The following is a 14,749-nucleotide window of genomic DNA, read 5'->3' as shown; positions in this document are numbered from 1 at the left end:
GTTCTTGGAATTGAAGCTATAGAACAGAATCTAGAATCGAATGCAGACAGAAACACATAGAATGAGTGTTATCTGGATTAAAGGTCCACATAAAAATCTAGAACACAATTGGGACAGAAATACCTAGATTAAGTGTTATGTGACTTGAAGATTCAAAAATGATCTAAAACAGAATTCGGACACAAATACCTAGAACAAGTATTCTCTGGATTGAAGATTCAGAAAAGAATCTAGAAAAGAGTGAGAATAAGAAAATCTAATACAAGTGTTAGCTAGACTGAAGATCCAGAAAGGATCTAGAAAGGAATGCGGACAGAAAGACCTAGAACAAGTGTTATCGGGATTCAAGACCCAGAAAAAAATCTAGAACACATACCAGACCGAAATACTTAGCATGAGTGTTATCTGACTGGAAGATACAAAAAACAATATAGAACAAAATTCTGACAAAAATGCCTACAACAAGTGTTATCTGGATTGAAGATCCAGAAAGGAATCTAGAAAAGAGTGAGAATAAAAAAATCTAGAACAAGTGTTATCTGCATTGAAGATCCAGAAAGGAATCTAGAAAAGAGTGAGAATAAAAAAATCTAGAACAAGTGTTATCTGCATTGAAGATCCAGAAAAGAATCTATAAACGAACGCAGACAGAAATATCTAGAACAATTCTTATCTGGATTAAACGTCCAGAACATAATCTAGAAGGAATGCGGATAAAATTCCTAGAACAAGTGTTATCAGAATTGAAGATCCACAAAAGAATCTCAAAAAGAATGTGGAGAAAATTACTTAGAAAAAGTATTTTCTAGATTAATGGTCCAGAAAAAATCTAGAAAAAAAATGAAGAGAATCAAATCTAGAACAAGTGTTATCTGGATAGAAGATCCAGAAAAATATCTAGAAAAAATTGGGGATAATAAAATGTAGAACAAGTGTGACCTGGATTGAAGATCAAGAACACAATCTAGAAGGGAATACAGATAGAAATCCTCAGAAAAAGTGTTATCTGGATAAAGGATCCAGAAGAAATGGACAAAAATACTTAACACGAGATTCTATTCTGGGTATATCTGTCCTCATTGGGTTTTAGATTCTTTTCACGATCTTCAATCCAGAGAACACTTGTTCTAGATTTTTTTATTCTCATTCATTTCTAGAACCATTTGCGGAACTTCAATCCAGATCGCACCTATTTGGGGTATTTCAGTCCGTATTGGATTCTAGATTTTTTCTCGGTCTACAATACAGAGAACACTTGTTCTGGATTTTTAAAATTCTCTTTCATTTCTCGATTCTTTTCAGGATCTATAATCCAGATCACACGTATTCTGGGTATTTCTGTCCACAGAGGGTTCTAGATTCTTTTCACGACCTTCAATCCAGAGAACACTTGTTCTAGATTTTTTTATTCTCATTCATTTCTAAAACATTTCAGAGATCTTCAATCCAGATCACACTAATTTTGCGTATTTCTGTCCGCATTGGGTTCTAGATTCTTTTGACAATATTCAATACAGAGGACACTTGTTCTAGATTTTCTTATTCTCATTGGTTTCTGCATTATATCACGGATCTTCCATCCAGATCACACCAATTTTCGATATTTCTATCCGCATTGGGTTCTAGATTCTTCACACGATCTTCAATACAGAGAACACTTGTTCTAGATTTTTTTATTCTCAGTCATTTCTAGATTCTTTTCTGGATCTTCAATCCAGATCACACGTATTCTGGGTAATTCTGTACGCATTGGGTTCTAGATTCTTTTCACAAACTTCAATGTACAGAACACTTGTTCTAGATTTTTTTATTCTCATTCGTTTCTAGATTCTTTTGCGGATAATCAATCCAGATCACACCTATTCAGGGTATTTCTGTCCAACTAGGGATCTAGATTCTTTTCACGATCTTCAATAAAGAGAACACTTGTTCTAGATTTTTTTATTCCCATTCATTTCTTGAATCTTTTCTGCATCTCCAATACAAATCAAACCTTTTCCACGCATTTCTGTCCGAATTGGGTTCTACATTATTTTAACGAACTCCAATCCAGAGAACACTTGTTCTAGAATTTTTTATATCATTTCATTTCGAGAATCTTTTCTGGATCTTCAATATAAATCAAACCTTTTCCACGCATTTCTGTCCACATTGGGTTCTAGATTATTTTTACGATCTGCAATCCAGAGAACATTTGTTCTAGATTTTTTTATTCCCATTCATTTCTTGAATATTTTTTGGATCGTCAATAGAAATCAAACCTTTCCCACCCATTTCTGTCCGCATTGGGTTCTAGATTTTTTTAACGATCTCCAATGCAGAGAATACTTGTTCTAGATTTTTTTAGTCTCATTCATTTCGTGAATCTTTTCTGGATCTTCAATCCAAATCACACCTCTTCTGGGTATTTCTATCCACATTGGGTTCTAGATTATTTTAACGATCTTCAATCCAGAGAACACTTGTTCTAGAATATTTTATTCTCATTTATTTCTTGATTCTTTTCTGGATCTTCAAAACAAATCAAACTTTTCCAGGAAGGTCTGTCCGCAATGTGTTCTAGATTATTTTAACGATCTCCAATCCAGAGAACATTTTTTCTAATTTTTTTAGTCTCATTCATTTCGTGAATCTTTTCTGGATCTTCAATCCAAATCACACCTCTTATGGGTATTTCTGTCCGCATTGGGTTCTAGATTATTTTAACGATCTTCAATCCAGAGAACACTTGTTCTAGAATTTTTATTCTCATTCACTTCCTGATTCTTTTCTGGATCTTCAAGAGAAATCAAACCTTTTCCAGGCATTTCTGTCCGCATTGGGTTCTAGATTATTTTTACGATCTTCAATCCAGAGAGCACTTGTTCTAGATTTTTTTATTCCCATTCATTTCTTGAATCTTTTCTGTATCTTTAAGACAAATCAAACCTTTCCCAAGCCTTCCTGTCCGCATTGGGTTCTAGATTATTTTTACGATCTCCAGGCCAGAGAACATTTGTTCTAGATGTTTTTAGTCCCATTCATTTCGTGAATCTTTTGTGGATCTTCAATCCAAATAAAACCTTTTCGACGCATTTCTCTCCGCATTGGGTTCTAGATTCTTTTTACGATCTCCAATCCAGAGAACATTTGTTCTAGATTTTTTTAGTCTCATTCATTTCGCGAATATTTTCTGGATTTTCAATCCAAATCACACCTCTTCTGGGTATTTCTGTCCGCATTGGGTTCTAGATTATTTTAACGATATTCAATCCAGAGAACACTCGTTCTAGAATTTTTTATTCTCATTCATTTCCTGATTCTTTTCTAGATATTCAATAGAAATAAAACCTCTTTCAGGCATTTCTGTCCGCATTGGGTTCTAGATTATTTTTACGATCTCCAATCCAGAGAACATTTGTTCTAGATTTTTTTAGTCTCATTCATTTCGTGAACCTTTTCTGGATCTTCAATCTAAATTAAACCTTTTCGACGCATTTCTGTCGACATTGGGTTCTAGATTATTTTTAAGATCTCCAATCCAGAGAACATTTGTTCTACATTTCTTAGTCTCATTCATTTCGTGAATCTTTTCTGGATCTTCAATAGAAATCAAACTTTTCCAGGCATTTCTGTCCGCATTGGGTTCTAGATTATTTTTACGATCTCCAATTCAGAGAACATTTCTTCTAGATTTTTTTAGTCTCATTCATTTCGTGAATCTTTTCTGGACCTTCAATACAAATCAAACCTTTTCGACGCATTTCTGTCCGCATTGGGTTCTAGATTCTTTTTACGATCTCCAATCCAGAGAACATTTGTTCTAGATTTTTTTAGTCTCATTCATTTCGCGAATATTTTCTGGATCTTTAATCCAAATCACACCTCTTCTGGGTATTTCTATCCGCTTTGGGTTCTAGATTATTTTAATGATCTTCAATCCAGAGAACACTTGTTCTAGAATTTTTTATTCTCATTCATTTCCTGACTCTTTTCTGTATCTTCAATAGAAATCAAACCTTTCCCACGCATTTCTGTCCACATTGGGTTCTAGATTATTTTTACGATCTCCAATCCAGAGAACATTTGTTCTAGATTTTTTTAGTCTCATTTATTTCGGGAATCTTTTCTGGATCTTCAATCTAAATAAAACCTTTTCGACGCATTACTGTCCGCATTGAGTTCTCGATTTATTTACGATCTCCAATCCAGAGAACATTTGTTCTAGATTTTTTTAGACTCATTCATTTCGCGAATATTTTCTGGATCTTCAATCCAAATCACACCTCTTCTGGGTATTTCTTTCCGCATTGGGTTCTAGATTATTTTAACGATCTTCAATCCAGAGAACACTTGTTCTAGAATTTTTTATTCTCATTCATTTCCTGATTCTTTTCTGGATCTTCAATAGAAATCAAACCTTTTCGACGCATTTCTGTCTGCATTGGGTTCTAGATTCTTTTTACGATCTCCAATCCAGAGAACATTTGTTCTAGATTTTTTTAGTCTCATTCATTTCGGGAATATTTTCTGGATCTTCAATCTAAATCAAACCTTTTCGACGCATTTCTGTTCGCATTGGGTTCTAGATTATTTCTATGGTCTCCAATCCAGAGAACATTTGTTCTAGATTTTTTTATTCTCATTCATTTCGGGAATCTTTTCTGGATCTTCAATAGAAATCAAACCTTTTCGGCGCATTTCTGTCCGCATTGGGTTCTAGATTATTTATGATCTCCAATCCAGAGAACATTTGTTCTAGATTTTTTTTAGTCTCATTCATTTCGTGAATCTTTTCTGGATCTTCAATCCAAATCACACCTCTTCTGGGTATTTCTGTCCGCATTGGGTTCCAGATCAATTTAACGATCTTCAATCCAGAGAACACTTGTTCTAGATTTTTTATTCTCATTCACATTTCCTGATTCTTTTCTGGATCTTCAATAGAAATCAAACCTTTTCCGGGCATTTCTGTCCGCATTGGGTTCTAGATTATTTTTACGATCTCCAATCCAGAGAACATTTGTTCTAGATTTTTTTAGTCTCATTCATTTCGGGAATCTTTTCTGGATCTTCAATCTAAATAAAACCTTTTCGTCGCATTTCTGTCCGCATTGGGTTCTAGATTCTTTTTACGATCTCCAATCCAGAGAACACTTGTTCTAGATTTTTTTATTTACATTCATTTCCTGATTCTTTTCTGGGTCTTCAAGAGAAATCAAACCTTTTCCAGGCATTTCTGTCCGCATTGGGTTCTAGATTATTTTAACGATATTCAATCCAGAGAACACTCGTTCTAGAATTTTTTATTCTCAATCATTTCCTGATTCTTTTCTGGATCTTCAATAGAAATCAAACCTTTTCCAGGCATTTCTGTCCGCATTGGGTTCTAGATTATTTTTACGATCTCCAATCCAGAGAACACTTGTTCTAGATTTTTTTATTTCCATTCATTTCCTGATTCTTTTCTGGATCTTCAATCTAAATAAAACCTTTTCCAGGCATTTCTGTCCGCATTGGGTTCTAGATTATTTTTACGATCTCCAATCCAGAGAACATTTGTTCTAGATTTTTTTAGTCTCATTCATTTCGGGAATCTTTTCTGGATCTTCAATCCAAATCACAACTCTTCTAGGGATTTCTGACCGCATTGGGTTCTAGATTATTTTAACGATCTTCAATCCAGAACACATGTTCTAGATTTTATTTTCATTCATTTCCTGATTCTTTCTGTATCTTCAATAGAAATCAAACCTTTTCAACGCATTTCTGTCCGCATTGGGTTATAGATTATTTTACGATCTCCACTGCAGAGAACACTTGTTCTAGATTTTTTAAGTCTCATTCATTTCATGAATCTTTTTCTGGATCTTCAATCTAAATAAAACCTTTTCGACGCATTTCTGTCCGCATTGGGTTCTAGATTATTTTTACGATCTCCAATCCAGAGAACATTTGTTCTAGATTTTTTTAGTCTCATTCATTTCGTGAATATTTTCTGGATCTTCAATCCAAATCACACCTCTTCTGGGTATTTCTATCCGCATTGGGTTCTAGATTATTTTAACGTTCTTCAATCCAGAGAACACTTGTTCTAGATTTTTTTATTCTTATTCATTTCCTAATTCTTTTTCTGGATCTTCAATAGAAATCAAACCTTTTCCAGGCATTTCTGTCCGCATTGGGTTCTAGATTATTTTTACGATCTCCAATCCAGAGAACACTTGTTCTAGATTTTTTTATTTCCATTCATTTCCGGATTCTTTTCTGGATCTTTAACAGAAATCAAACCTTTTCCAGGCATTTCTGTCCGCATTGGGTTCTAGATTATTTTACGATCTCCAATCCAGAGAACACTTGTTCTAGATTTTTTCATTCCCATTCATTTCTTGATTCATTTCTCGATCTTTAAGACAAATCAAACCTTTCCCAAGCCTTTCTGTCCGCATTGGGTTCTAGATTATTTTTACGATCTCCAATCCAGAGAACACTTGTTCTAGATTTTTTTATTTCCCATTCATTTCTGGATTCTTTTCTGGATCTTCAATCTAAAATAAAACCTTTTCCAGGCATTTCTGTCCGCATTGGGTTCTAGATTATTTATGATCTCCAATCCAGAGAACATTTGTTCTAGATTTTTTTAGTCTCATTCATTTCGGGAATCTTTTCTGGATCTTCAATAGAAATCAAACCTCTTCGGGGTATTTCTATCCGCATTGGGTTCTAGATTATTTTAACGATCTTCAATCCAGAGAACACTTGTTCTAGAATTTTTATTCTCATTTCATTTCCTGATTCTTTTCTGTATCTTCAAGAGAAATCAAACCTTTTCCAGGCATTTCTGTCCGCATTGGGTTCTAGATTATTTTGATCTCCAATCCAGAACACTTGTTCTAGATTTTTTTATTTCCATTCATTTCCTGATTCTAATCTGTATCTTCAAGAGAAATCAAACCTTTTCCAGGCATTTCTGTCCAATATGGGTTCTAGATTATTTTTACGATCTCCAATCCAGAGAACATTTTTTCTAGTTTTTTAGTCTCATTCATTTCGTGATTCTTTTCTGGATCTTCAATAAAATCAAACCTTTTCCAGGCATTTCTGTCCGCATTGAGTTCTAGATTATTTTTACGATCTCCAATCCAGAGAACACTTGTTCTAGATTTTTTTATTCCCATTCATTTCTTGATTCTTTTCTGGATCTTTAAGACAAATCAAACCTTTCCCAAGCCTTTCTGTCCGCATTGGGTTCTAGATTATTTTTACGATCTCCAATCCAGAGAACATTTGTTCTAGATTTTTTTAGTCTCATTCATTTCGGGAATCTTTTCTGGATCTTCAATCTAAATCACACCTCTTCTGGGTATTTCTATCCGCATTGGGTTCTAGATTATTTTAAGGTTCTTCACTCCAGAGAACACTTGTAATAGATTTTTTTATTCTAATTCATTTCCTGATTCTTTTCTGGTTCCTCAATAGAAAATCAAACCTTTCCACGCATTTCTGTCCGCATTGGGTTTCTAGATTATTTTTACGATCTCCAATCCAGAGGACGCTTGTTCTAGATTTTTTTATTTCCATTCATTTCCTGATTCTTTTCTGGATCTTCAAGAGAAATCAAACCTTTTCCAGGCATTTCTGTCCGCATTGGGTTCTAGATTATTTTTACGATCTCCAATCCAGAGAACATTTGTTCTAGATTTTTTTAGTCTCCATTCCTTCATTGAATCTTTTCTGGATCTTTCAAACCAAATCACACCTCTTCTGGGTATTTCTATCCGCATTGGGTTCTAGATTATTTTAACGATCTTCAATCCAGAGAACACTTGTTCTAGATTTTTTTATTCTCATTCATTTCTTGATTCTTTTCTGGATCTTCAAAACAAATCAAACCTTTTCCAGGAAGGTCTGTCCGCAATGTGTTCTAGATTATTTTAACGATCTCCAATCCAGAGAACATTTGTTCTAGATTTTTTTAGTTCCATTCATTTCTTGAATCTTTTCTGGATCTTCAATAGAAATCAAACATTTTCGACGCATTTCGGTCCGCATTGGTTTCTAGATTTGACACAACGATCTCAAGTCAGAATATGGTTCTATAGATTTTTAGATTCATTCATTTCTTGAATCTTTTCTGGATCTTCAATCCAAATCACACCTCTTCTGGGTATTTCTATCCACATTGGGTTCTAGATTATTTTAACGATCTTCAATCCAGAGAACACTTGTTCTAGCATATTTTATTCTCATTTATTTCTTGATTCTTTTGTGGATGTTCAAAACAAATCAAACCTTTTCCAGGAAGTTCTATCCGCAATGTGTTCTAGATTATTTTAACGATCTCCAATCCAGAGAACATTTGGTCTAGATTTTTTTAGTCTCATTCATTTCTTGAATCTTTTCTGGATCTTCAATACAAATGAAACATTTCCCAAGCATTGCTGTCCGTATTGGGTTCTAGATTATTTTAACGATCTCCAATCCAGAACGTTTTTCTAGTTTTAGATCTCAATTGTTTCGTGGTTATACTGGATCTCCAAGAGAAATCAAACCTTTTCAGGCATTTCTGTCCGCATTGGGTTCTAGATTATTTTTACGATCTCCAATCCAGAAACGCGTTTTTTTTTTAATTTCTTGAATCTTTTTCTGGATCTTAAGACAAATCAAACCTTTCCCAAGCCTTTCTGTCCGCATTGGGTTCTAGATTATTTTTACGATCTCCAATCCAGAGAACATTTTTTCTAGATTTTTTTACTCTCATTCATTTCGCGAATATTTTCTGGACCTTCAATACAAATCAAACCTTTTCCAGGCATTTCTGTCCGCATTGTGTTCGTTGTTTTTTGATCCTCAATCAAGAAAACATTTGTTCTAGATTTTTAGTGTCATTCATTTCATGAATAACACTTCTGGATCTTCAATCTAAATAAAACCTTTTCGACGCATTCTGTCCGCATTGGGTTCTAGATTATTTTTACGATCTCCAATCCAAAGAACACTTATTCTAGATTTTTTTATTCCTTCATTTCCTGATTCTTTTCTGGATCTTCAAGAGAAATCAAACATTTTCCAGGCATTTCTGTCCGCATTGGGTTCTAGATTATTTTAACGATCTTCAATCCAGAGAACACTTGTTCTAGATTTTTTTATTTCCATTCATTTCCTGATTCTTTTCTGGATCTTCAAGAGAAATCCAACCTTTTCCAGGCATTTCTGTCCGCATTGGGTTCTAGATTATTTTTTGATCAATTCAGGAACATTTTGTTCTAGATTTTTTTAGTCTCATTCATTCATGAATATTTTCTAGATCTTCAATCAAATCACACCTCTTTTACGGTATTTCATCCGCATTGGTTCTAGATTATTTAACATTCTTCAGTCCAAGAGAACGCTTGTTCTAGAATTTTCATTCTCATTCATTTCCCGATTCTTTCTATGGATGTTCAATGAAATCCGACCTTTTCAGGCGTTTTATATACATTTATTTCTAGATTATTTTGATCTCAATCCAGAGAACATGATCTAAGATTTTTATTCCATTCGTTCTGATTTTTCTGGATATTTAAAGGAGAATCAAACCATTTCAGGCATTTCTGTCCGCATTCGGGTTCTAGATTATTTTAGATCTTCAATCAAGAACACTTGTTCACAAATTTTTATTCTCATTCATTTCCTGATTCTTTTCTGGATCTTCAATACAAAATCAAACCTTTTCCAGGCATTTCTGTCCGCATTGGTTCTAGATTATTTTAACGATCTTCAATCAAAGGAGAACATTTGTTCTGAATTTTCTCACGCTTTCATTTCATGAATATTTTCACGGATCTTCAATCCGATCCACACTTCTTCCATTTCTGTCGCGTTGGCTTCCTAAGATTATTTTAACGATCTACAATCAGAACACACTTGTTCACAGAATTTTTGTTCTCCCATTCATTCCTGATTTCTTTTCTTAGATCTTCAAGAGAAATGAAACCTTTTCCAGGCATTTCTGTCGCATTGGGTTCTAGATTATTTTACAATCTACTCCAGAACATTTTGTTCTAAAATTTTTTTAGTCTCATTCCTTTCGGGAATCTTTCTGGATCTTCAATCTAAATAAAACCTTTTGGACGCATTTCTGTCCGCATTGGGTTCTAGATTCTTTTTACGATCTTCAATCCAGAGAACATTTGTTCTAGATTTTTTTTAGTCTCATTCATTTCGGGAATATTTTCTGGATCTTCAATCCAAACCACACCTCTTCTGGGTATTTCTGACCGCATTGGGTTCTAGATTATTTAACGATCTTCAATCCAGAGAACACTTGTTCTAGAATTTTTAATACTTATTCATTTCCTGATTCTTTTCTGAATGTTCAATAGAAATCAAACCTTTTCCAGGCATTTCTGTCCGCATTTATTTCTAGATTATTTTTATGATCTCCAATCCAGAGAACACTTGATCTAGATTTTTTTATTCCTATTCATTCCTGATGTTTTTCTGGATCTTCAAGAGAAATCAAACCATTTCCAGGCAATTCTGTCCGCATTGGGTTCTAGATTATTTTAACGATCTTCAATCCAGAGAACACTTATTCTAGATTTTTTATTCTCATTTAGGCTCTGATTCTTTTACGGATCTTCAATACCAAAATCAAAACTTTTTTCAGGCACTTCTAGCATACATTGGGTTCTAGATTATTTTAACGATCTTTAATCCAGAGAACACTTGTTCTAGATTTTTTGTCTCCATCGTTTTGCGTTATTTTCTGGGTCTTTGATAAAATCGCTTCTTTACCGCACGTATTTTCTGTCCGCACGGTGGCTTCTAGATTGTTTTAGCAGTCACAATCCGAGAGAACACTTGTTCTAAATTTTTATTCCATTCATTTCACTAGTTCTTTTCTGGATCTTCAAGAGAAATCAAACCTTTCCAGGCATTTCTGTCCGCATTGGGTTCTAGATTATTTTTACAATCTCCAATCCAGAGAACATTTGTTCTAGATTTTTTTATTCTCATTCATTTCGGGATCTTTTCTGGATCTTCAATAGAAATCAAACCTTTTCGACGCATTTCTGTCCACATTGGGTTCACGAATTTATTTTACGATCTCCGATGGAAGACATTTGTTCTGGTTTTCAGTCTCCATTCATTTCGGGAATCTTTTCTGGATCTTCAATCCAAATCAAACCTCTTCTAGGCATTTCTGTCCGCATTGGGTTCTAGATTATTTTAACGATCTTCAATCCAGAGAACACTTGTTCTAGATTTTTTTAGTCTCATTCATTTCCTGATTCTTTCTGGATCTTCAATAGAAATCAAACCTTTTCGACGCATTTCTGTCCGCATTGGGTTCTAGATTAGTTTTACGATCTCCACTGCAGAGAACACTTGTTCTAGATTTTTTAGTCTCATTGATTTCCTGAATCTTTTCTGGATCTTCAATCCAAATCACACCTCTTCTGGGTATTTCTGTCCGCATTGGGTTCTAGTTTTTTTAGTCTCAATCAGAGAACAGTTCTAAATTTTTTATCTATTTTTCGGATTTTTCTGATTTTAAAAAATCAAACCTTTTCGGTTTCTTCCCATTGGGTTCTAGATTATTTATGATCTCCAATCCAGAGAACATTTGTTCTAGATTTTTTTGTCCATTCATTTTCTATTTTTCTGGATCTTAAAAAATCATTTTTACATTTCTTATTGGTTCTAGATTAACGATCTCAATCAAGAACATTTGTTTTAGTTTTTTTTCATTTCTGAATCTTTTCTGGTCTTTTAAAATAAAACCTTTTGGCATTTCTTCCGCATTGGTTCAGTTATTTTGATCTCAATCCAGAACATTTGTTCTAATTTTTTTATTCATTCATTTCAATCTTTTCTGGATCTTCAAAAATAAAACCTTTTTGACCATTTCTGGCATTGGTTCGTTTTTTACGATCTCAATCCAGAACATTGTTCTAGTTTTTTTCCCATTCATTTCGGGATCTTTTCTGGATCTTCAAAAATAAAATTTTCAATTTCTTCCATTGGTTCTAGATTTTTTTTACGATCTCCAAATCAGAGAACATTTGTTCTAGATTTTTTTTATTCATTCTTTCCCGATCTTTTCTGGATCGTAAAAATAAAACCTTTTCGTCGCATTTCTGTCCCATTGGGTTCTAGTTTTTTAGATCTCCAATCAGAGAACTTTTTTCTTTTTTTAGTCTCATTCTTTTCGGAAATCTTTTTTGGATCTTCAATCAAAATAAAACCTTTTCGACTTGATTGGGTTTCTAGATTTTTGATCTCAATCCGGAACATTTGTTCTAGATTTTTTTCTCATTATTCGAAATTTTCTTCTTCAATAAAATAAACCTTTTGGGATTTCTTCCCATTGGGTTCTAGATTATTTTACGATCTCAATAGAAACATTTGTTCTAGATTTTTTAGTCTCATTATTCGGGAAACTTCTGGATCTTCAATCAAATAAAACCCTTTTAGTTTCTTAATGGGTTCAGATTTTTTTTACGTTTCAATCAGAGAACATTTGTTTAGATTTTTTATCCATTCATTTCGGGAATTTTCTGGATCTTCAAAAATAAACCTTTTCCATTTCTTCCGCATTGGGTTCTAGATTTTTTTGATCTTAATCAGAACATTTTTTCTAATTTTTATTCCATTCATTTTTTGTTTTCGGATCTTAAGGAAAAAAACCCTTTAAACCTTTTTGCATTGGGTTCTAGATTATTTTTAGATCTCAATCCAGGACTTTGTTCTGATTTTTTTATCCATTCATTTTCGGATCTTTTTGGATTTCTTTAAACCTTTCCCATTTCCCATTGGGTTCTAGATTTTTTAAGTCTTCAATCAGGACAGTTCTAATTTTTTTTCCATTCTTTCCGATTCTTTTCTGGATTTCAAAAATCAAACCTTTCCGGGATTTCTGTCCGCATTGGGTTCTAGATTATTTTGTCTCAATCAGAGAACAGTTCAATTTTTTATCCATTCATTTCGGGATCTTTCTGGATTTTAAAAAATAAACCTTTTCAGCATTTCTGTCCCATTGGGTTCTAGATTTTTTGATCTCCAATCCAAAAATTTTTTCGTTTTTGCCATTATTTCGGATTTTTCTATCTTCAAAAATCAAACCTTTTTCGGGATTTCTTCCGCATTGGGTTCTGTTAAACGATCTCAATCAGAGAACGTTTAGTTTTTATCCATTTTTTATGAAACTTTTTCTGGATCTTCAAGAATAAAACTTTTGACATTTTCTCCCGCATTGGTTCTAGATTATTTATGATCTCCAATTCAGAGAACATTTGTTCTAGATTTTTTTAGTCCCATTGATTTCGGGAATATTTTCTGCATCTTCAATCCAATAAACCTTTTGGGAAATTTTCTGCCCGCATTGGGTTCTAGATTTTTTTAACGATCTCCAATCCAGAACATTGTTCTAATTTTTTATTTCCATTCATTTCCGGATTTTTTCTGGATCTTCAATAAAAATCAAACCTGTTCCAGGCATTTCTGTTCCCATTGGGTTCTAGATTATTTTACGATCCAATCAGAGAACTTGTTCTGATTTTTTATTCCATTCTTTCCCTGATTCTTTTCTGGATTTTAAAGAAATCAAACCCTTTCAGGCTTTTGTCCCATTTTCTAGTTATTTTAGATCTCAATCAGGAAACATTTGTTTGTTTTTTTATTCATTTTTCGAATTTTTCTGGATTTTCAAAATCAAACCCTTTCGGGTTTTCTGCCGCATTTTTTCTGGTTTTGGGAAATTTTAAATTTTTTATTTTTTAAATTTTCCTTTTCAAAAATCCCCCGGACCCCTTGGGTTCTAAATTTTTTAATTTCCCTCAAAATTTTCAAATTTTTTCCTTATTTTTTTTTTTCTGTATCTTTAATAGAAATCAAACCTTTTTCCAGCATTTCTTCCGCATTGGTTCTAGATTATTTTTGATCTCAATCCAGAACTTTTTGTTCTAATTTTTCTCCTTCATTTCGAATCTTTTCTGGATCTTCAATCCAAATAAAACCTTTTCGAATGCATTTCTCTCCCAATTGGGTTCTAGATTCTTTTTACGTCTCAATCAAGAATTTTGTTCTAGATTTTTAGTCTCATTCTTTCATAATATTTTCTGGATCTTTAAATCCACCTCTTCTGGGTATTTCTATCCGCATTTGGTTCTAGATTATTTTAACGTTCTTAATCCAGGGGAACCTTGTTAAATTTTTTTATTCCATTCTTTCCTGATTCTTTTTAGTATTCAATAGAAATAAAACCTCTTTCAGGCATTTCTGTTTGCATTGGGTTTAGATTCTTTTTACGATCTCAATCCAGAGAACATTTTTTAGATTTTTTTTAGTCTCATTCATTTCGGGAATATTTTCTGGATCTTCAAACCAAATCACACCTCTTCTGGGTATTTCTGTCCGCACTGGGTTCTAGATTAATTTAACGATCTTCAATCCAGAGAACACTTGTTCTAGAATTTTTTATTCTCATTCATTTCCTGATTATTTTCTAGATATTCAATAGAAATCATACCTTTTTCAGGCATTTTTGTTTGCATTGGGTTCTAGATTATTTTAACGATCTCCAATCCAGAGAACATTTGTTCTAGATTTTTTTAGTCTCATTCATTTCGTGAACCTTTTCTGGATCTTCAGTCTAAATAAAACCTTTTCGAATGCATTTCTCTCCACATTGGGTTCTAGATTCTTTTTACCATCTCCAATCCAGAGAACATTTGTTCTAGAATTTTTTATTCTCATTCATTTTTGATCTTTTCGGTCTTTTTCA

The 14,749-nt window shown here is 33.3% G+C and overlaps 1 pseudogene; it reads right to left on the bottom strand.

Moving 5' to 3' along the window:
- The window catches only part of LOC100924489, a 34,374-nt pseudogene that overhangs the window by 12,099 nt on the left and 7,526 nt on the right, over positions 1 to 14,749 (bottom strand).

This window comes from Sarcophilus harrisii, chromosome 1 (genome assembly GCF_902635505.1).
Source record: "Sarcophilus harrisii chromosome 1, mSarHar1.11, whole genome shotgun sequence".
NCBI lineage: Eukaryota > Metazoa > Chordata > Mammalia > Dasyuromorphia > Dasyuridae > Sarcophilus > Sarcophilus harrisii.
Note: the sequence above shows the minus strand (reverse complement) of the source record. Positions and strands in the feature narration are given on the sequence as shown.